The sequence below is a fragment of the Anomaloglossus baeobatrachus genome, chromosome 6, assembly GCF_048569485.1.
Source record: "Anomaloglossus baeobatrachus isolate aAnoBae1 chromosome 6, aAnoBae1.hap1, whole genome shotgun sequence".
Classification (NCBI taxonomy): domain Eukaryota; kingdom Metazoa; phylum Chordata; class Amphibia; order Anura; family Aromobatidae; genus Anomaloglossus; species Anomaloglossus baeobatrachus.
In genome coordinates this window covers 329,396,088-329,420,210 of record NC_134358.1, presented here as the reverse complement: position 1 = coordinate 329,420,210, position 24,123 = coordinate 329,396,088, and the positions used below count along the sequence as shown (strand labels likewise).

At 48.5% G+C, this 24,123-nt stretch overlaps 1 protein-coding gene across 4 annotated transcripts in view; it reads right to left on the bottom strand.

Moving 5' to 3' along the window:
- LOC142243250 (poly(rC)-binding protein 3-like) overlaps positions 1–24,123 on the bottom strand; it is a 1,512,260-nt gene that overhangs the window by 1,401,405 nt on the left and 86,732 nt on the right. Inside the window, exon 2 of one of the 4 annotated variants that reach the window (XM_075314940.1) lies at positions 8,386–8,407. The exons of the other annotated variants lie outside the window; for them this stretch is intronic. The gene's annotated coding sequence lies outside the window, so the exon portion shown is untranslated. The remainder of the gene's footprint in view (positions 1–8,385; positions 8,408–24,123) is intronic. 4 annotated transcript variants of the gene reach the window in all.

The window sequence follows — 24,123 nt, the reverse complement described above, 5'->3', positions numbered from 1 at the left end:
TCATTACAGTGACAACCGTCGCATTGGCCGCTTAGCTCGGTCTGCCCCGCACCCCGCACTCATTTGCTGCTTGTCTCGGCCCTGCCACGCCCCCCGCACGCATTGGCCGCTCGGCCCGGCCCCCACACACGTTGCCCGCTCGGCCCAGCCCCGCGCACACATTAGCCGCACAGCCCCGCCCCCCCCTCTTTGCCCGCTCGGCCCCGCCCACCGCACACGTTGGCCACTCGGCCCCGCCCCCACACACGTTGCCCACTCGGCCCAGCCCCGCGCACACATTGGGCGCTCAGCCCCGCCCCCCTACACATTGGCTGTTCGGCCCTGACCCCGCACATGTTGGCCGCTCGGCCCTGCCCCCTGCACACATTGGCCGCTCAGCCCCGCTCCCCGCACACATTGGGCACCTATACAACTCCCCCCAAAACTACTCCAACTATTAGACACCTCCCCCCAGGAATACTCCACCTATTAGACACCTCCCCCAGGACTACTCCACCTATTAGACACCTCCCCCTAGGACTACTCCACCTATTAGACACCTCCCCCCAGGACTACTCCTATTATCCTCCTCTCCCCCCAGGACTACTACTACTATTATCCTCCTCTCCCCCCAGGACTACTCCTATTATACTCCTCTCCTCCCAGGACTACTCCTCCTATTATCCTCCTCTCCCCCCAGGACTACTCCTCCTATTATACTCCTCTCTTTCCAGGACTACTCCTCCTATTATACTCATCTACCCCCAGGACTACTCCTCCTATTATACTCCTCACCCCCCAGGACTACTCCTCCTATTATATTCCTCTCCCCCCAGGACTACTCCTCCTATTATACTCCTCTCTCCCCAGGACTCCTACTCCTATTATACTCCTCTCTCCCCAGGACTACTACTCCTATTATACTCCTCTCTTTCCAGGACTACTCCTCCTATTATACTCCTCTCTCCCCAGGACTACTCCTCCTATTATACTCCTCTCCCCCCAGGACTACTCCTCCTATTATAATCCTCTCCCCCCAGGACTACTCCTTCTACTCCTCTCCCCCCAGGACTACTCCTCCTATTATAATGCTTTCCCCCCAGGACTACTCCTCCTATTATACTCCTCTCCCCCCCAGGACTACTCCCCCTATTATCCTCCTCTCCCCCCAGGACTACTCCTCCTATTATACTCCTCTCCCCCCACCCCAGGACTACTCCTCCTATTATACTCCTCTCCCCCCAGGACTACTCCTCCTATTATCCTCCTCTCCCCCCAGGACTACTCCCGCTATTATCCTCCTCTCCCCCCAGGACTACTACTCCTATTATACTCCTCTTTCCCCAGGACTACTCCTCACCTCCAGGACTACTCCTATTATACGCCTTACCTCCAGGACTACTGCTCCTATTATACTCCTCATCTCCAGGACTACTCCTCCTATTATACGCCTCACCTCTAGGACTACTCTACTCCTCCTATGATAGTCCTCCTATTATACTCCTCTCTGAGGGGTGCGCAGCATGGGGGATGGAGCACGATGGGGGGTGTGCAGCATGGGGGGATGAAGCATGATGGGGGTGCGCAGCATGGGGGGATGAAGCACAATGGGGGGTGCGCAGCATGCGGGGATGAAGCACGCTGGGGGGTGCGTAGTATGGGGGATGAAGCATGATAGGGGTGTGCAGCATGGGGATGGAGCATGATAGGGGTGCGCAGAATGGAGGATGGAGCACGATGGGGGGTGCGCAGCATGGGGGATGGAACACGATAAGGGGTGCACAGCATGGGAGATGGAGCATGATGGGGGTGCACACCTCCCCCCAAAACACACACACACACCGCCACACACGCACCGCACAACACACCACATACACACTGGAAACCACAAACACCGCCCTATACAGATACCAACACACACAGACAACGCCGCACACACACAACACCCAACACACAAACACCACGGCACACACAAATATACGCACACACCGCGCAACACACACACACACTGCAAAAAGCATACCTCCCCCAAAACACACACACGCACCCCACACACACACCCACACAAACCGCGCAACACACACAGCACCACATACACACAACGCTGCAGACACACAGCGCTCCACAAACAACGCAACACACACAACGCAACACCCAAACACAGCCCTATACAGACACCAACACACACAGACAACGCCGCACACACACAACACCCAACACACAAACACCGCGGCACACACAAATATACGCACACACCGCGCAACACACACACACTGCAAAAAGCATACCTCCCCCAAAACACACACACGCACCCCACACACACCCACACAAACCGCGCAACACACACAGCACCACATACACACAACGCTGCAGACACACAGCGCTCCACAAACAACGCAACACACACAACGCAACACACAAACAATACCGTACTCACACCTAGACAACACCCAGAACATTTACAACGCCCTACACAAACACTTGGCAACTACACACAACAACATCTAATATATAAAGCTGAGTGTATGTATGTGTGTATGTGTGTGTGTATGTATGTATGTCCGCTAAAGGAATCTGCACCGTCGCATTTGCAATCACGAAATTTTGCACAGACACCTCATGTCACCCAGGGAGCGTCGTAGACTATGTTTTGACAGAAAAAAATTAACCCCGTGCTTTACAGTTAGTCTCTAAAATCCTGCAGCCATTAAACTGAATGCAGGTGGGAGCTATAGCTTATTAATAGAAACTGTCAGTGGTTGCTATAGGAACAAAATAAACTGTTAGTTGAAGCTTATGCGTGAGGTTATATGATGTCGGTGGTGAGACGGATAGAGAGAGACAGAAAAAGACAGACAGACAGAGACACAGATAGAGACAGACCTGGAAAGAGACAGATGGGCAAAAAGACAGACGGGCAAAGAGACAGACCTGGAAAGAGACAGATGGGCAAAGAGACAGACGGGCAAAGAGACAGACAGGCAAAGAGAAAGACGGGCAAAGAGACAGCTGGGGAAAGAGACAGCCGGGGAAAGAGACAGCCGCGGAAAAGTGACAGCCCTGGAAAGAGACAGATGGGGAAAGAGACAGATGGGGAAAGGAGACAGTCCTGGAAAGAGTCAGCCAGGCAAAGAGACAGCCCTGGAAAGAGAGAGCCCTAGAAAAAGGCAGACGGGGAAAGAGACAGCCCTGGAAAGAGACAGACCTGGAAAGAGACAGACCAAAACAGACGGAAAAGAGACAGATGGGGAAAGAGACATACGGGGAAAGAGAGAGACACACACACACATTGAGACAGAGATAGAGAAAGACAGACACAGAGATGGAGACAGATAGACTGATACAAATACAGACAGAGATAGAAATAGTCAGACACAGATATAGACACAGACAGACAAATAAAGAGACAGACAGAAAGACAAACAGACAGCGACACACAGACAGAGACTGGGAGAGAGACAGAGAGACAGTTACTATCCCGGGCAATGCCCGGGTACTCCAACTAGTCTATATATATAACAAAAATCATACATTAACTACACAATAAATTCTAGAACACCCGATGCGTTAGAATCGGGCCACCTTCTAGTATATACAGTATATATATATATATATATATATATATATATATATATATATATATATTTATATACATATATATATATATATATACAGTACTGTATGTATATATATATATATATATATATACATATATATATATATATATATATATATATAGTGCCTACAAGTAGTATTCAACCCCCTGCAGATTTAGCTGGTTTGATAAGATGCAAATAAGTTAGAGTCTGCAAACTTCAAACAGGAGCAGGATTTATTAGCAGATGCCTAAATCTTACAAACCAACAAGTTATGTTGCTCACTTAAATTTTAATAAAGTTTCAACATAAAAGTGTGGGTCAATTATTATTCAACCCCTAGGTTTAATATTTTGTGGAATAACCCTTGTTTGCAATTACAGCTAATAATCGTCTTTTATAATACCTGATCCGGCCGGCACAGGTCTCTGGAGTTATCTTGGCCCACTCCTCCATGCAGATCTTCTCCAAGTTATCTAGGTTCTTTGGGTGTCTCATGTGGACTTTAATCTTGAGCTCCTTCCACAAGTTTTCAATTGGGTTAAGGTCAGGAGACTGACTAGGCCACTGCAACACCTTGATTTTTTCCCTCTTGAACCAGGCCTTGGTTTTCTTGGCTGTGTGCTTTGGGTCGTTGTCTTGTTGGAAGATGAAATGACGACCCATCTTAAGATCCTTGATGGAGGAGCGCAGGTTCTTGGCCAAAATCTCCAGGTAGGCCGTGCTATCCATCTTCCCATGGATGCGAACCAGATGGCCAGGCCCCTTGGCTGAGAAACAGCCCCACAGCATGATGCTGCCACCACCATGCTTGACTGTAGGGATGGTATTCTTGGGATCGTATGCAGTGCCATCCAGTTTCCAAACGTCAAATGTGTGGTTGGCACCAAAGATCTCGATCTTGGTCTCATCAGACCAGAGAACCTTGAACCAGTCTGTCTCAGAGTCCTCCAAGTGATCATGAGCAAACTGTAGACGAGCCTTGACATGACGCTTTGAAAGTAAAGGTATCTTACGGGCTCGTCTGGAATGTTGACCATTGCGGTGGAGTACGTTACTTATGGTATTGACTGAAACCAATGTTCCCACTGCCATGAGATCTTCCCGGAGCTCCTTCCTTGTTGTCCTTGGGTTAGCCTTGACTCTTCGGACAAGCCTGGCCTCGGCACGGGTGGAAACCTTCAAAGGCTGTCCAGGCCGTGGAAGGCTAACAGTAGTTCCATAAGCCTTCCACTTCCGGATGATGCTCCCAACAGTGGAGACAGGTAGGCCCAACTCCTTGGAAAGGGTTTTGTACCCCTTGCCAGCCTTGTGACCCTCCACGATCTTGTCTCTGATGGCCTTGGAATGCTCCTTTGTCTTTCCCATGTTGACCAAGTAGGAGTGCTGTTCACAAGTTTGGGGAGGGTCTTAATTAGTCAGAAAAGGCTGGAAAAAGAGATAATTAATCCAAACATGTGAAGCTCATTGTTCTTTGTGCCTGAAATACTTCTTAATACTTTAGGGGAACCAAACAGAATTCTTGTGGTTTGAGGGGTTGAATAATAAATGACCCTCTGAATAAACTTTTCACAATTTAAAAAAAAAATAAAAAAAGAAATAACAGTCTTTTTTGCTGCAGTGCATTTCACACTTCCAGGCTGATCTATAGTCCAAATGTCACAATGCCAAGTTAATTCCGAATGTGTAAACCTGCTAAATCTGCAGGGGGTTGAATACTACTTGTAGGCACTGTATAGCCCCATGTATACATATATAAAAATGTATTTTCTGCTGTATTTGAACAAATGGAATTCCACATATGTTTTTTTGTTATAATTATTCCATTTCAACTTACAATGAAAATAACTATGTGAAAAAAAAAGTTATTTGTAAATGTCAAAATGTATCATTTTAAAAACAATTTAGATACTAAACTTATATTTCAAATGTATTTGTGCTGTGGGTAGGGGATATGTCTTCCCCTGTGTTATAACAAAGGTCAAGTATACATCTGCCCAGAAAAACTACATTAGCACAATAAGACAATAAATATTGCTGTTCTGTCACAAGCGCTGTGCAAGGTCACAATGACAATAAGGTGAAAACATATGTGGTTCCTTTTATTTTTCTTCTGAAAATATATTTCCCAGCTATCGAGATCATCCTGGCTAAAAGGTGACATAATAAGTTAAGCGGGCTTTACATGCTACGATATCGTTAATGAACTATCGTCGGGGTCACGGTGTTTGTGACGCACATCCGGCATCATTAACGATATCGCAGTGTGACACTTATGAGCGACCTTAAACGATCGCAAAAGTGGCAAAAATCGTTTGCCGCGGAGAGGTCATCCTGAAACAAAAAATCATTTTCTGCTTATTAGCGATGTTGTTCATCGTTCCTGGGGCACCACACATCGCTGTGTGTGACACCGCAGGAGCCACGAACATCTCCTTACCTGCCTCCACCGGCAATGCGGAAGGAAGGAGGTGGGCGGGATGGTCCGTTCATCTCCGCCCCTCCGCTTCTATTGGATGCCTGCCGTGTGACATCGCTTTGATGCTGCACGAACCGCCCCCTTAGAAAGGAGGCGGTTTGCCGGCCAGAGCGATGTCGCAGAGCAGGTATGTGCGTGTGACGCTGCCGTAGTGATAATGTTCGCTACGGCAGCGATCACCACATATCGGCCATACGACGGGGCGGGTGCTATCGCGCTCGACATCACCAGCAAATGCTAGCGATATCGCAGCGTGTAAAGCCAGCTTTAGTTCACCATTTTTTCCATCTATCTAAAAATGTACCTTGTGCTTACTCAGCGCAGAACTCAAAGCAAGTGTTTGCTCACATCATCGTATATATACGCCAAGTGCAATGTACTAAAAAATCAGATTGCACTTGGCCCAATATTATTCAATGTAGTATTTATTCATCTTTGAGTTTTTCTTCATCGGAGGAAAAATAAAAGCATTCTGCGTATGACCACGTAAATTGGAAGAGACTCACCAATGCAAGACATATATGTGCAAGTAAAAAAATGAACGACACATAGACCACCCGTATGCCATACAATTTTTATGGATAAATTACAATTCAGCATAGAACACTGTACGTGGATCTGTAAATATTTGTAGAATAGTTGCTTCTAAGAAAAAAAAAACGCATGTCATATGGATGACATACGCATGCTAGCCGAGAAACAAAACCCACACTCGCGTAGCACGACCATGACATATGGAATACCAATCGAATTTCACTCGGACAACTTTTCTGGATGAAAATCTGACCGATTTTTTTATACCCACATGTGAGCAAACCCTAAATAGGAAGGAGAATAAGTATTTGCGTCTATAATACAATATTATATTATTGTAAATTAAAGATTTGATTTTTTTTTTACTACTTTTAAACACATTTTACATGACCTAAAATGGTGGAAAATAAAAAAAAATGATACTCATCTCTTAAACTGACCCCACTCCACCATGCTCTGCACTGTGTTCCCTGCCATTCTCTTGTCTTTTTCTTTTGGCAGGGAGTGTAAAGTGACCACTGCTACCAGTCAGCAGCCCTGGTTGGCAGCAGCCTTTATATTTTGTCTGAGCTTAAGTATAGACTATTCTGGTGATGACAGAATATAAAGGTTGTAGCCATTTATTTCTAGTAACTTGGGCCCATTTAAAATGTATTTTAAAAAAGTGAACAATCCCTTCAATTAGTTAAAAATACCCTGACTATTGGTTACTATAGCCACTTACACAACGTATTGAAGAGTAAGATGATGAGAATGGTGGAGGTTACTACCTCAGGTGGCAATACCATTCTAAGCTAATATGACAAGGGGTGAAAGCAATATATAATATTGAAATCGATTTAGTAATACGTCTTTCCTTATAGTTATATTGTAGAGAATGTGTTGATTAGTGGTATATTTACAATATGCAAGCAATCCACTGTTAAATCCATGGAATCACTGTAACATAAATTATTGAGGTCACGCCACATGCAAGCAATAATGAGAGAATAAATATCTGTACTGTTTACTGGATGCGCATTCACAAGAAAGTCAATCCAGCATGCACAAATTCCATGTTCTCTCGCAGTCAGGATAACCTCACCATTAATTATGTTTTACTATGTTATGTCAGGGTATAGGGGAAAAAATGTAAACATAATTTAAATGACTACGGAGATAAAAAAAAAAAAGCTCACCACTAGTCTAGAGGTGAATGGAGGCACAGGACAAGGGTGTAAGGAGGCCTTACTCCTGCCTGTGTGCTTTTAAAATATTCCTGGATTTACAAGGTAAGAATATATGATTTAAAATCATTTAGAGAGAGAACTCCAAGCCAGCTACAGGGGCCGCTAGGTGGCGATCACATTCTTCTCTGCCATGTGAAGTCTTCTGCTAAAATACTATGCCTCTTCATTTTCATAGCATTATTAGAAACACTTGCTGCCAGGCTTTGTACAATCACTAACCAACACCCATTGCAAAATTAAAATGTAAAGATTATGGGCTTACAACATATGACTCAGAAGATGTTATGAAACTACTACATTGTAAATAATTCTATGGGACATTATGGAATTGCTAATAAAACTGTTTGTTGAAATTTCACTACAGTTCTGAGTAATCAGTTGAGTAGATCGATTATCAGTCCCCATATTTGTGGATTAGACTCCTATTGTGACAATTTACATTTTTTGAGTGTTTATCAGTTCAGTCCCACAGTCTATTGTTTTATATATTGTTTTATATAATGCTATTGTTTTCTGGGTCCTTTTGTTTTTTTATTGTGCTAAGTTCCTAAAGAAAATAAATGCTTACCAATTAGCTGCACCATTGATCTCTATTTCATGGCAGAATGCACAAGTATAACAAAAGGAAACAGAAAAAAAGAAAATTAATCATAAATAACATCTTTTTTTTATTACAAAGAAACAATATGTTACATTTGTTCCATGAATCAAACAAGTGCAAAAAGGCTTTTTAATTGTCAATACAGCTATCAATAAATGTTGTTTAATTCCTTTTCTGAGTTACTCTTTTCTTTACAATTGCCAATCCTTCTGCTACAGTCAAATGGCATATTTATTTTCTTACCCTGCTTTTAATATAATGGGAGCTTTTGAAGATTTTAAACACAAAACATTATAGTCACAAGAACATAAAAAATAAGATTGCTTTTGGTATTTGCAAGACAGGTTACACTCAAAAGAGACACAACACAGATAATATCAATACCAGGAATATAAATCATTGCTATTGAATTTTGTCTTTACTAGTTATGCTACATATAAGGGCAAGCTGGCTCCAAAGGGAAATAGAGATGAGAGGATCTGATGAAATTCACATTTGCCAAATTATAATTTTACTAGGAAATTCAATTGGCAGCGGATATCCTCCACAAATTGAATGTCCCTTATCATGTGCTAGGGTATCATGATCCCCCGAGCATAACATACCTAAGATGTAGAAAGAAATGAATACTTTGCCTTCATCTCTGCTGCACACTGTCCCCTGTGCGGTCCTCTTCTTACCACTGCCACTCAAGCCCAGGACATCTTCATGCTATGCTGGGAGTTCCATTCATGCATTGACTGAAGACTTCCCTCTGCAGCCGTGTCATAAGGTAGCAGCATAAGTTGTGATGTCATATCGTGACCTTGCAAGGCACATGCACAGTGACGTTCTGGGCTTGGTGTCAGTCACAAAACAGGGCATACAGTGCGTGGTTTAGGGTCATGGAAGTTCTGGCCTATCGTAAAGAGGCCTGGAATGTCCAGACGTGGTGGCAGTAAAAAGATGCAGGACTGTACAGGGGGGAGCAAGCAGCATTGGTGACTGGAGAGGTGAGCAGTAAGGTATTATCATTACATTTTATTATTCTTTGTTACCTTTTGCTGGCGCTCTATGGTTCAGCAAACTGAATACCAGAAGACAACATTATTGCAGAATTCCCAAATTCACGTGAAGCAAGCTACATCCTCAAGAATAATTTGACTAGAATTCAATTATATTCAAATAAATGTGCCCAACTCTATAAATAAATTCCTTTCATAATTTTGAAACATATATCCAGTTTAGAGATGAGCGGTGTTCGAATTGAACTGTTCACCAATGTTCGAGTCGTTCGAGAATGCAAACACTTAGCTTCAAGTTCGACAGTTCGAGGTTATGTTTGATAACGGTTCGATCACCAAAAGCGTAACTGGCTTTTCACAGTAATACTGTCATTCAATGTTAATACAGTGGAACCTTGGTTAACGAGAACAATCCGTTCTGGGAGTGTGCTTGTTAACCAAGTTACTCATTTAGCAAAGCAAAATTTCCCATAGGGAATCATTGCAATGCAGACAATTCCTTCCATACCTCGTTAAATGTCCCATCCTGGTCCCTTATTGTGCAATTCCACACATGTACAAACACAAACACACACAAACACACACAAACATACACACACGCACACATATTATGCTCACCTTACCTTCTGTTCCATCGCCGGCCTCCTGGGACTTGCAGTTCGCCGGTACAAGATGTGTATCTGGCAACCATCGCGACCGATGCAGGAACTTCCGTTGACAGAGCGCTGACATCAAAGGCACGAGCCGCTTGCCTCTGATTGGCCAGCGCGCTGCCTTTGAGTAGCGACTGACAGAATAAGTTCCTCCCTCATCGTGATGGTTACCCTATACACGTAGTTCGCCGCTACAGGATGTATATCGGGTAACCATCGCGACGAGGGAGGAACTTCCTCTGTCAGTCGCTACTCAAAGGCAGCGCGCTGGCCAATCAGAGCAAGCGGCTCCTGCCTTTGACGTCAGCGGAAGTTCCGACATCGATCGCGATGGTTACCCGATACACATCTTGTACCGGCTAACTGCAAATCCCAGGAGGCCGGCGATGGAACGGAAGGTAAGATGAGCATAATATGTGTGTGTTTCTTCGTGTTTGTGCATGTTTGTATGTGTTTGCCTGCCATTATTTTCAATGGTGTTCAATAGTGTTCGATGAACGATCGTCAAACGTTCGACGAACACACCCTCCATTAGACGAACCGAACTCTAAAGGCCCAGTCACACACAACAACTTACCAGCGATCCCGATGATTCTACCTGATAAGGATCGCTGGTAAGTCGCTGGGAGGTCATTGGTGAGATGTCAAACAGTCAGACCTTACTAACGACTCAGTAACGATACAGGTCGCAGTAGCGACCTGTATAATGATCTTGGCAGTCACTGGGACCCTGTCACACAGTGTCAAACACAGCGATGCGTCCTGCCCAGCAGGACATTGCCTTTGAAGAATATGGTCCAGACCATTCGGCAATGACTAGCAATCTCACAGCAGGGGCCTGATCGCTGGTGGGTGTCACACATAACGAGATCGCTAACTGGATCGTTACTGTGTCACAAACTGTGACTCAGCAACGATCTCGTTGACGAACTCCTTGTGTGTGACAGGGCCTTCACACTAGGGTGGTGGCTCATCGCTAATCCAGATACCAATTCATTATGGATATGCATGCTCAGACTGATATGTTAATGGATATAAATTGATGCAGTGCAATAATCAACCACAAATCAGTACTATACTATATAACAAATATTTCCTAAAGATAGGGAAATCAGCTTACAATACATTGGAGGCAGTGAGAATCTTTGTCTAGTAATTAGTGATGAGCGAGCATGCTTGTAACTACTCGGTACTCGCACGAGTATCGCTGTACTCGGGCTGCTCGGCGGGGACCGAGTAATCTCGCGATACTCGTGCTGTACTCGTGGTCTTCATTTCTGCATGTTGGCGCTCTTTTGAGAGCCAGCCCTCATGCAGGGATTGGCTGGCAGACCACTGCAATGCCACAGCCCTGTTAGTTGTGGAATTGCAGTGATTGGCCGGCCTGCACAGCGTGACCGAGCCTTTATATCGGCCGGCGCGCTGTGCTCTGCTCACAGCTATCCAGACTGTCAGTGCAGGGAGAGTGTCGCTGATTCAGGGAAAGCTTTGCGGCCCTTTATAGCTTTTTCAGTTGCAGGGCTGCAAACAGTGTGACCAAAAGTCCTTCTCAGGACTATTCTAGTTGTATACAGGCAGGCAGGGTATAGCCAGGTCGGAGTACAGTAGCAGAGTCCTTCTCAGGACTATTGTTGCTATATACAGGCAGGGTATAGCCAGGTCTGAATACAGGCTAGTGACCAAAAGAGTCCTTGTCAGGACTATTGTACCAGTATACAGGCAGGCAGGCAGGCAGGGTAGTGGTGACCGTATACCAGCCTTCATCATATCTGGGGCTGGTGTACACAGTGTAAAACAGTCCAGATAGTGTCTGACTTGTCTGTAATTGTCGCTCCCCAAAAAAACCTGTTAGGTTCTTATTGCGTCCGTGCTTGGTTTTTAAAACCGCACGTGTGTGCCTGTTGGTGGCAGCGTACAGGTGCACTTGTGTGCAATTTCCAGAAACTTTGATATAACGCACAAGTAGTGAATATACACGTCAGCAGTGCACAGCATTGCAAAATGCGCAAGGGCATTGGCAAGGAACAAGGAAGTGGACGTGATGGTGGTGCAGGCAGAGGCCGAGGTCGTGGGCAAGCTCTAATTTCGCCACAACAAAGGGCCACATCTAGTCGCTCGCACGTCCTGTCCCAAATTCTTGGGGACCGCAGCAGTACACCGCTCTTGAACCAAGACCAGTGTCAACAGGTTGTTAGTTGGATAGCAGATAATGCTTCCAGTCAGATTGGCACCACCACAAACACTCTGTCTTCCACACGGTCAAGTGTCAGTAGCCGTGATACTGCACCGCACATTTCTGAACCTGATCCTCCTTCCTACCACCAGGCTGAGTACACGTCCTCCTCGGACATTAATGATCCCACACTTGGACACTCGGAAGAGCTGTTCACGTTTCCATTCACACATTCTGGCCTCTCGCCAGCTCATATTGAAGTGGGTCATGAGGAGATCGTCTGTACAGATGGCCAAATATTTGAGCAGCCACGTTCTCACGAAGTTGGCAACGTGTCTCAACAAGTGGTGGACGATGATGAGACACAATTGTCAGGAAGTCAGGAGGAGGAGCAGGGTGCGGAAGAGGAAGACGACGTGGTGGATGATCCAGTAACTGACCCAACCTGGCAGGAGGATATGCAGAGCGAGGAGAGCAGTGCACAGGGGGAGGGAGGCGTAGCATCACAACAGGCAGTAAGAAGCAGGGTGGTGGCCCCAGGCAGAAGTCAGGCAACCGTTCCCCGGAACAACACGACGACACAAGGTGCCTGTACAAATGTTAGGTCTTCCCGAGTCTGGCAGTTTTTTAAGTTGGATCCAGATGATTCAAAAAAGGCCATTTGCAACACCTGCCGTGCCAGCATCAGCAGGGGTACCAAAACTAGCAGCCTGACCACCACCAGCATGATCAGGCACATGTCAGCCAAGCACCCGACTTTGTGGGAAGTACAACAGAGTCGAGGAGCAGTGCTTGCTGATGTCACTGCTACGTCTTCGCTGGTTGTGCATGCGAGCCAATCCCCTGTCCATGCTGCCTGCGAACAAGCCTCCTCCACTCCTGCACCTGCAGTTGCCTACGCAGAAAGAACACCATCATCAAGCACGTCCTTGTCCCAGCGCAGCGTTCAGTTATCCATTCAGCAAACCTTTGAACGCAGGCGCAAATACACTGCCAACACCCCACATGCCACAGTTCTAAATGCTAACATTTCGCGACTGCTTGCGCTGGAAATGTTGCCTTTTAAGCTGGTGGAGACAGAAGCATTCCGTGACCTGATGGCGGCAGCTGTCCCACGTTACTCGGTCCCCAGCCGCCACTATTTCTCCCGGTGTGCCGTCCCCGCGTTGCATAACCACGTGTCACAAAACATCACACGTGCCCTGAACAACGCTGTTTCACCCAAGGTCCACCTAACCACAGACACGTGGACAAGTGCTTGTGGGCAAGGCCGCTACATCTCGTTGACGGCACACTGGGTTAATATTGTGGAAGCTGGGTCCCAGTCTGAGCGAGGGACGGAACACGTCCTTCCCACACCAAGGTTTGCAGGCCCTACCTCAGTCAGTGTTTCACCCACACTCTACAGCTCCGGAATGTCATGCTCTTCAGCCTCCTCCTCCTCCTGCGCATCCTCATCCACTGTACCCTCCACACCAGTCACAAGCTGGAAGCACTGCAGCACTGCCTCGGCAAAGCGGCAACAGGCTGTGCTGAAGCTAATCTGCATAGGTGACAAACCCCACAATGCAGAAGAGCTGTGGACAGCTCTGAAACAGCAGGCAGATCACTGGCTCACACCTCTGAACCTAAAGCCAGGAAAGGTCGTGTGTGACAATGGCCGGAACCTGGTGGCGGCTTTGAGGCGAGGCCAGCTGACACATGTTCCATGCGTGGCCCATGTGCTCAACCTCGTGGTTCAGCGGTTTCTAAAGTCATACCCAGAGCTGTCTGATCTGCTGGTAAAAGTTCGCCGCCTGTCTGCACATTTTCGAAAGTCACCTACTGCTTCAGCCGGCCTTGCCGGCTTTCAGCGCCGTTTGCATCTTCCGGCTCACAGACTGGTGTGTGATGTCCCCACGCGTTGGAATTCAACTCTGCACATGTTGGTCAGGATATGTGAGCAGAAGAGGGCAGTTGTTGAGTACCTGCATCACCTAAGCCGTCGGGAAATGGGTCAAACTCCACACATAACACCTGAGGAGTGGAGATGGATGTCAGACCTATGTACCATCCTCCAAAACTTTGAGGACTCCACCAAGATGGTGAGTGGTGATGACGCCATTATTAGCGTCACCATACCGCTACTCTGCCTTCTAAAACGGTCTCTGCTGAAAAACAAACATGATGCATTGCAGGCGGAGCGCGATGAGTTGCAGCAAGAAACAGTAGTGGGTGTGGGTGATAACACACAGCCCAGCCTCGTCTCATCACAACGTGCAGTGGAGGACTATGACGAGGAGGAGGATGAAGACATGGAGCAACTCTCCGGCCAAATTGAGGATATGACATGCACACCAGTCATATCCTCGGTTCAGCGTGGCTGGCCAGAGGACAGGGTAGATGAGGAGGAGGAGGAGGAGGAGGAGGAGGAGGACAGCATGTTCAGTCATCTTGTTGGTCAGGCTACTGAAGTCCTGGCTGTTAAGAGTCTGGCGCACATGGCTGACTTTATGGTAAGCTGCCTGTCTCGTGACCCTCACGTTAAGAACATCTTGGCCGACAATCATTACTGGTTGGTAACACTGTTAGACCCACGCTACAAGGAGAACTTTTTGTCTCTTATTCCCGTGGAGGAGAGGTCAACCAAAATGCAGCAGTTCCGGAAGGCCATAGTCACGGAAGTAGGCAAAGCATTCTCCTCACAAAACGCTAGCGGCATAGGTCAGGAATCAGTGGACAACCAAGGCGTACAGCCGAGAGAGGCACAAGTCCAATCCGCCAGAGGTAGGGGAACAGTCTTTAAGATGTGGGACAGTTTTCTCAGCCCCTCACGTACCACAGCCCCTGAGGTGCGGGGTAGTGCCACAAGAAATCCTAAGTTTGCCCAGATGCTGAAGGAGTACCTTGCAGATCGAACAACTGTACTCCGACATTCCTCTGTGCCTTACAATTATTGGGTATCCAAGCTGGACACGTGGCATGAATTGGCTCTCTACGCCTTGGAAGTCCTGGCCTGCCCTGCTGCTAGCGTTTTGTCAGAGCGTGTTTTTAGTGCCGCAGGTGGAATCATTACAGATAAACGCACCCGCTTGTCAACTGAAAATGCTGACAGGCTGACTCTGATCAAGATGAACAAGGGTTGGATTGGGCCAGACTTCACCACACCACCAGCAAATGAGAGCGGAATTTAAAGTTTGCCATGTACCTCCACTCACCCATGGGTACACACTTCTGGACTTTGGATAATCGCTGGACTGCTCCTCCTTCTCCTCATGCGCCACCATGATGATGACCGTTACAAATTGCAATACTTAGGCCTTTGTTTCAGGTATACCCCCAGTGGTAAATTTTTTCGCCCATTCTTTGCAGAATGGACATTACAACGACAGGAGACCCGCTCCTTTGCAATGGGAACAATGTTTTGAGGCCCTCATGCACGTCTCTACCCAGGGACAACGTGGAGCCTCCCAATTTTTGGCTGCCCTGCCTAAGGGCTATACTATAATACACCCACTTCCTGACAATGGACACTTAATGTTTTGAGGCCCTCATGCACGTCTCTACCCAGGGACAACGTGGAGCCTCCCAATTTTTGGCTGCCCTGCCTAAGGGCTATACTACAATAGACCCACTTCCTTCCAATGGGCACTTCAGGTTTACAGGCCCTCATGCACGTCTCTATCCAGGGACAACGTGGAGCCTCCCAATTTTTGGCTGCCCTGCCTAAGGGCTATACTACAATAGACCCACTTCCTTACAATGGGCACTTCAGGTTTACAGGCCATCAAGCACGTCTCTATCCAGGGACAATGTGGAGCCTCCCAATTTTTGGCTGCCCTGCCTAAGGGCTATACTACAATAGACCCACTTCCTTCCAATGGGCACTTCAGGTTTACAGGCCCTCATGCACGTCTCTATCCAGGGACAACGTGGAGCCTCCCAATTTTTGGCTGCCCTGCCTAAGGGCTATACTATAATACACCCACTTCCTGACAATGGGCACTTCAGGTTTACAGGCCCTCATGCACGTCTCTATCCAGGGACAATGTGGAGCCTCCCAATTTTTGGCTGCCCTGCCTAAGGGCTATACTACAATAGACCCACTTCCTTCCAATGAGCACTTCAGGTTTACAGGCCCTCATGCACGTCTCTATCCAGGGACAACGTGGAGCCTCCCAATTTTTGGCTGCCCTGCCTAAGGGCTATACTACAATAGACCCACTTCCTTACAATGGGCACTTCAGGTTTACAGGCCATCATGCACGTCTCTATCCAGGGACAATGTGGAGCCTCCCAATTTTTGGCTGCCCTGCCTAAGGGCTATACTATAATACACCCACTTCCTGACAATGGGCACTTCAGGTTTACAGGCCCTCATGCACGTCTCTATCCAGGGACAACGTGGAGCCTCCCAATTTTTGGCTGCCCTGCCTAAGGGCTATACTACAATAGACCCACTTCCTTACAATGGGCACTTCAGGTTTACAGGCCATCATGCACGTTTCTATCCAGGGACAATGTGGAGCCTCCCAATTTTTGGCTGCCCTGCCTAAGGGCTATACTACAATAAACCCACTTCCTTCCAATGGGCACTTGAGGTTTACAGGCCATCATGCACGTCTCTATCCAGGGACAATGTGGAGCCTCCCAATTTTTGGCTGCCCTGCCTAAGGGCTATACTACAATAGACCCACTTCCTTACAATGGGCACTTCAGGTTTACAGGCCCTCATGCACGTCTCTATCCAGGGACAACGTGGAGCCTCCCAATTTTTGGCTGCCCTGCCTAAGGGCTATACTACAATAGACCCACTTCCTTACAATGGGCACTTGAGGTTTACAGGCCATCATGCACGTCTCTATCCAGGGACAATGTGGAGCCTCCCAATTTTTGGCTGCCCTGCCTAAGGGCTATACTATAATACACCCACTTCCTGACAATGGGCACTTCAGGTTTACAGGCCCTCATGCACGTCTCTATCCAGGGACAACGTGGAGCCTCCCAATTTTTGGCTGCCCTGCCTAAGGGCTATACTACAATAGACCCACTTCCTTACAATGGGCACTTCAGGTTTACAGGCCATCATGCACGTCTCTATCCAGGGACAATGTGGAGCCTCCCAATTTTTGGCTGCCCTGCCTAAGGGCTATACTACAATAGACCCACTTCCTTCCAATGGGCACTTCAGGTTTACAGGCCCTCATGCACGTCTCTATCCAGGGACAACGTGGAGCCTCCCAATTTTTGGCTGCCCTGCCTAAGGGCTATACTACAATAGACCCACTTCCTTACAATGGGCACTTCAGGTTTACAGGCCATCATGCACGTCTCTATCCAGGGACAATGTGGAGCCTCCCAATTTTTGGCTGCCCTGCCTAAGGGCTATACTATAATACACCCACTTCCTGACAATGGGCACTTCAGGTTTACAGGCCCTCATGCACGTCTGTATGCAGGGGCATTGGTGAACCTCACAATTTTGGACTGCCCTGGCAAAGGAAAATACTACAAAGACTCACTTCCTCAAAATGGGCACATTAGACTCAAGAGGCCTTCATGTACGTCTCTTCTCAGGGACATCGGAGTGCCACACAATATTTTCACGTAAAATCTTTCATGTATTAATCTCAAAAAGTAACATACACCAGCTCTATCTCACTATTGCGTATGTGCCCTTAACATTTCTGCCATGAAAAATCATTTTGGGGTCATTTTGGAAGGTTTTCTGGTGAGTCCGTAAAAATGGCGTGAAACGCGGACAAAATTGTTCACAGCTGTGACTTTTGAGTGATAAATGCTTCAAGGGGTCTTCCCCATGCTGTTGCCATGTCATTTGAGCACTCTTCTGAGACTTTTGTGACATTTTTAGGGTTTCTCCATGCTGCCGGGGGGTCATTTCACAAAAATACTCGGGTCTCCCATAGGATAACATTGGGCTCGTTGCTCGGCCCGAGTACACGAGTATCTTGGGAGGCTCGGCCCGAGCTTCGAGCACCCGAGCTTTTTAGTACTCGCTCATCACTACTAGTAATACTTTCTCTCCTGCTTGTTATTTCATAAACCATCAGGTCTTAGCAACTAAATGTAAAATGAGATGTTCCACATGAGCCTTTTTTGAGAAAACTCAGAGCCCACTTTTACAGCCTTCTAGATGGCAGCTTCTATCAGACAAGTGTCTCCAAATAATAAATAAGGTAGAAGCCCTGATGGGATTAGCAGAGACATTACAGGTAATGAGATAGGGAGGAGAATGCTTGTCTGTAATTGTTAAGCAGGCAATGGAGCCAGGATCATACACTTGGGAGAAATTTCATTTCTAAGCCGTTCAGCACTAATATAGAATCCTTGGCAAACGTATGATAGGTTTCATTCAAGCAGTGACAGCATGAAAAGTAACAAGAAATTAAGAACAGGCCATTCTTCTGGCACTTAAATAATATTAGTGTGATCCTTTATTACAATAATGTTTTTTTTTTACCTGCGCAGGAATCACAACTAAACTGGGAAGATTTAGTAAAACTACAATGAATTAATCAGAAATATACAGTTAGGTCCAGAAATATTTGGACAGTGACACACGTTTTGTTATTTTAGCTGTTTACAAAAACATGTTCAGAAATACAATTATATATATAATATGGGCTGAAAGTGCACACTCCCAGCTGCAATATGAGAGTTTTCACATCCAAATCGGAGAAAGGGTTTAGGAATCATAGCTCTGTAATGCATAGCCTCCTCTTTTTAAAGGGACCAAAAGTAATTGGACAAGGGACTCTAAGGGCTGCAATTAACTCTGAAGGCGTCTCCCTCGTTAACCTGTAATCTATGAAGTAGTTAAAAGGTCTGGGGTTGATTACAGGTGTGTGGTTTTGCATTTGGAAGCTGTTGCTGTGACCAGACAACATGCGGTCTAAGGAACTCTCAATTGAGGGGAAGCAGAACATCCTGTGGCTGAAAAAAAGAAAAAATCCATCAGAGAGATAGCAGACATGCTTGGAGTAGCAAAATCAACAGTCGGGTACAATCTGAGAAAAAAGGAATTGACTGGTGAGCTTGGGAACTCAAAAAGGCCTGGGCGTCCACGGATGACAACAGTGGTGGATGATCGCCGCATACTTTCTTTGGTGAAGAAGAACCCGTTCACAACATCAACTGAAGTCCAGAACACTCTCAGTGAAGTAGGTGTATCTGTCTCTAAGTCAACAGTAAAGAGAAGACTCCATGAAAGTAAATTCAAAGGGTTCACATCTAGATGCAAACCATTCATCAATTCCAAAAATAGACAGGCCAGAGTTAAATTTGCTGAAAAACACCTCATGAAGCCAGCTCAGTTCTGGAAAAGTATTCTATGGACAGATGAGACAAAGATCAACCTGTACCAGAATGATGGGAAGAAAAAAGTTTGGAGAAGAAAGGGAGCGGCACATGATCCAAGGCACACCACATCCTCTGTAAAACATGGTGGAGGCAACGTGATGGCATGGGCATGCATGGCTTTCAATGGCACTGGGTCACTTGTGTTTATTGATGACATAACAGCAGACAAGAGTAGCCGGATGAATTCTGAAGTGTACCGGGATATACTTTCAGCCCAGATTCAGCCAAATGCCGCAAAGTTGATCGGACGGCGCTTCATAGTACAGATGGACAATGACCCCAAGCATACAGCCAAAGCTACCCAGGAGTTCATGAGTGCAAAAAAGTGGAACATTCTGCAATGGCCAAGTTAATCACCAGATCTTAACCCAATTGAGCATGCATTTCACTTGCTCAAATCCAGACTTAAGACGGAAAGACCCACAAACAAGCAAGACCTGAAGGCTGCGGCTGTAAAGGCCTGGCAAAGCATTAAGAAGGAGGAAACCCAGCGTTTGGTGATGTCCATGGGTTCCAGACTTAAGGCAGTGATTGCCTCCAAAGGATTCACAACAAAATATTGAAAATAAAAATATTTTGTTTGGGTTTGGTTTATTTGTCCAATTACTTTTGACCTCCTAAAATTTGGAGTGTTTGTAAAGAAATGTGTACAATTCCTACAATTTCTATCAGATATTTTTGTTCAAACCTTCAAATTAAACGTTACAATCTGCACTTGAATTCTGTTGTAGAGGTTTCATTTCAAATCCAATGTGGTGGCATGCAGAGCCCAACTCGCGAAAATTGTGTCACTGTCCAAATATTTCTGGACCTAACTGTATATATAAAAAAAAAAAATCAGGATTCTGGATGATTTTCATCTACAATAACCTTAACCACTGCAGGAAATCTGCAAAGTAGGGACCTGCATCAGAATGAAATCCCAGTGCAGGCTGGTTGCAGAAAACATCACATGGTCCTAGTGCATGGCCTATTTATACCTGATAGAGGTGGCCTGAATCCTAACCTGCAAACTACTTATAAGGGTTGTCCAGACATAATACAATTCTTCTAGATGGCTTGGCATGTTAAAAATAACAAACAAAGCTATACTCAGTTCCTGACACTTTGTGGATCCAGCGTAAGCTCCATGGTCTGTGTTTATGCTGGTGTCACGGGCGGAGGAGGGGACGCTGAGCTCTCCCACTGCTCGGGTCCGGCCGCTGCTGCTGCTGCTCGGTGGTGGCTCGAGCGGTGGGCCAGATCCCGGGGACTCGAGCGGCGTTCCTCGCCCGTCAGTGAAAAGGGTGTTGATTGATTGTGGGGATTTGATATTGTCCGTGACGCCACCCACGGTTGTGGTGAGGTTGGTGACACCACCGCTGCTCTGGACGGGGATCCCGGGGGCGATGACAGGGAGCAGCCTGGATGTTAGTTCTCCCCTCCGTGGGTAGGGGGTTGGTTGCCCCGGGGCCCGGTGATGGGGTAGGGATGGATGGCAGGCGGGTTACAGGGCCTGGCGAGGTGCAGGGTCACGGGGCCATCCTCCAAATCAGCCTCTCCGGAGGCGGTAACGGTTTAGCCATTAAACAACATTTTTATTTACAGACCACAAGTTCGTGGTTGCCCTGCCAGTTCTCGGGCTTGTCCGTAGCAGTTTCTACGCATAATTTGCAAACAGTCCCCACGGGGACAACAGCTGCCGGCAACGACCGATTCCAATCAGGTTTCAATCAGGTAACTTCTCGGTAATTATTTACTTATCATTTTTAAAACTTGTAAACGGTACTTTGGTGGTCCCAACGGGGACAACTTGCAACGGGACTCCGCTGCCATCACTCAGACTCCTCGGCGTCGGTCGGGGGAGGGGGCGCAGTGAACACTCGGGCCTCTTGGCTGCCCCTCAGCTTTGCATCCAACGCAAACCACCCCCTCTTCCCGCAGTGCCGGGTGTACTGCACCAGGTCTCCCGGCATCAGGTTGCGGCGTGGGTGCTCCTCCGTCAGGTGGGCGTTGACATCCCGCCGGGCTACAAAGACTTCGGCCTCCAGGCCCGGCTCGTAAATAAAGCCATAGCCCCGGCGGACATCAAACCGCCTCACCTGCCCTTCATACAGGGGGCCCCGGACACGGAAGGTCGCTTGCCGGAGGCTCTCTTTTTCCCGGATCGTGCGGGCCACCAACTCTGCCCTCTTTCTCTCTCTTTCCGCGATCTCCGGGCCCAGCAATGTCGGCTCCCTGTCCCAGTACGGGGCTGCTGCGAGCTCCGGCGCACGGGTCGGGCCCCGCGAGACCTTCTGGACACTGCCCACCACTGGCGATCTGGGTGGAAGGTCCCGCGGTGACTTGGCCTGGGGTGCTGCCTTGCAGCGGCAACCCGGCGCAACCTCAGCCGAGGTGTGGGGGATGGGCACAGGGGTCCTCTTCCGCCGGGTCTCCTGCACGGAGCGGCTTGTCGGCTCTGGTTCGGTGGAAGTCTCCGCAGATGCCTCCGGTTCAGGCTTTGGCACCTTCCATGGAAGCAGTTCCGATCGGTCGCGGGCTCCGGATGCAGGCCGGTCCGCCTGGGCGGACGTGCGGGGTACCGCTACCGGTTGCGGTGGTAGCGGGCCTAGTGGCGGGGGCGCGGCAGCCTATACAGGTAGCGGGGGAGGTAGCTGGGCGAGCGGGTGTGGACCAGGTCCCTCGGCCGCGATAACCGACCCACTAGGGGCACAGGGGCGTGGGTCACTCACCCTCCCTTCCGAAGCTCCCTCTTCCTCGCGTCTCCGCACGGTCGCCACAACCTCCGCCATGTCGGCCTCCCACTCCTCCAGGAGGAGCTGCATCTTGACCTGCAGCCGTTGTTGGAGCTAGGCGGTCCGAATCTCCACCCACGCCGCGGTTCCAGGCGCGGGAGCTACGGTGCTGCGGGACGGCATGAACATGGCTCTGGCGGCCTCTTCCAGGAACCAGCAACAAGATGGCCGCAGGGTCCTGGCGTCCCTGCTTTTATAGCTGTGCGCTACATGCAGCCAGACGCCATCAGTCCCCCTTAGTCTCTATCCGGCTCCTCCTCTATAGGGGCAGGGTTTTGGCCTTCGAACCTCCACTGCTCGAGGAGACGTTCGAGAGGGAATTTTTTGCGCTCAAAATGGCGGCTTCTCCAATTTTTCGGCCGGACACCTCCGGTGGTCACAAGGCGCACCTCTACCAGACGGCAGAGCGGGGTAAGATCCTGTTCGTGACGCCAAGTTGTCGTGGACGAAGGAGGGGACGCTGCGCTCTCCCACCGCTCGGGTCCGGCCGCTGCTGCTCGGTGGTGGCTCGAGCGGTGGGCCGGATCCCGGGGACTCGAGCGGCGTTCCTCGCCCATGAGTGAAAAGGGTGGGGATTGATTGTGGGGATTTGATATTGTCCGTGACGCCACCCACGGTTGTCGTGAGGTTGGTGACACCACCGCTGCTCTGGACGGGGATCCCGGGGGCGATGACAGGGAGCAGCCTGGATGTTAGTTCTCCCCTCCGTGGGTAGGGGGTTGGTTGCCCCGGGGCCCGGTGATGGGGTAGGGATGGATGGCAGGCGGGTTACAGGGCCTGGTGAGGTGCAGGGTCGCAGGGGTAGCGCTGTGCCGCACGGCACGGTGGTACTCACTCAGCCAATGATGTACACAGAGTCTCCGGTAAAACAAACGGCTGGATGGACGGGTCCCACAGATGGCTGCGGTGTTTCTCCTCCCAGCAGGTTGATGGTGACTGCCTTTCCCTGCACCTGTGTAGTGTGTACGGTTCCAATGGGTTCCCACCGGTAACCCGCTCCCCAGCTTGGATGGGTGCTGAATGAGCCCCCTTTGCCCACAGGCTCTGGCCCTGGCAACTTCAGCCTTGGCGGTGACTGTGTTTCCCTCTCTCGGTTGGACTGTTGCCTTCTGTCGGGACTTGGCTGCTGGGAAACCCAGGAGGTTCCCTTCGCTGACGGATTTGACAAATTCACGGCGACTTCTAGTCCTGCCGGGGTCCATAAGCCCCTGCCGGATGGTGCTGGCTTCTCTTTGCGTACCGGTCCGGCACCGCCGGGCCACCGCCCATCCACGGTCCTTACGGCTAGCTCCAATAGGCCTCTCCTGCAGACGGTCACCACCGTCTGCCAACCTTGCTGATCCGTCCGGGCCACACCCCCGGACCACTTCTGTCTGCTCCTCTACCACTTTCCTTCCTCTCACTTTCACTTCCAAAACAGATCTCTCTACTTTTCCCGCCTCCAGGACTGTGAACTCCTTGGTGGGCGGGACCAACCGCCTGGCCCACCCCTTGGTGTGGACATCAGCCCCTGGAGGAAGGCAACAAGGTTTTTTGTCTGACTTAGGTGTGCCTGACCGGGAGTGTGGGGTGTGTTGGTGTTGTTCTGTGATGACCTGGCTTGCCCAGGGCGCCACACTGGCAGGAACTCATTACTGTACAAACGAGAGCGGGACTATTGAGACCTGTGATTGGCTACTGTGGTTAGCTGACTCCTGCAGTACATCATCGCTGATGCCACTGATGAAATACTGCAGACG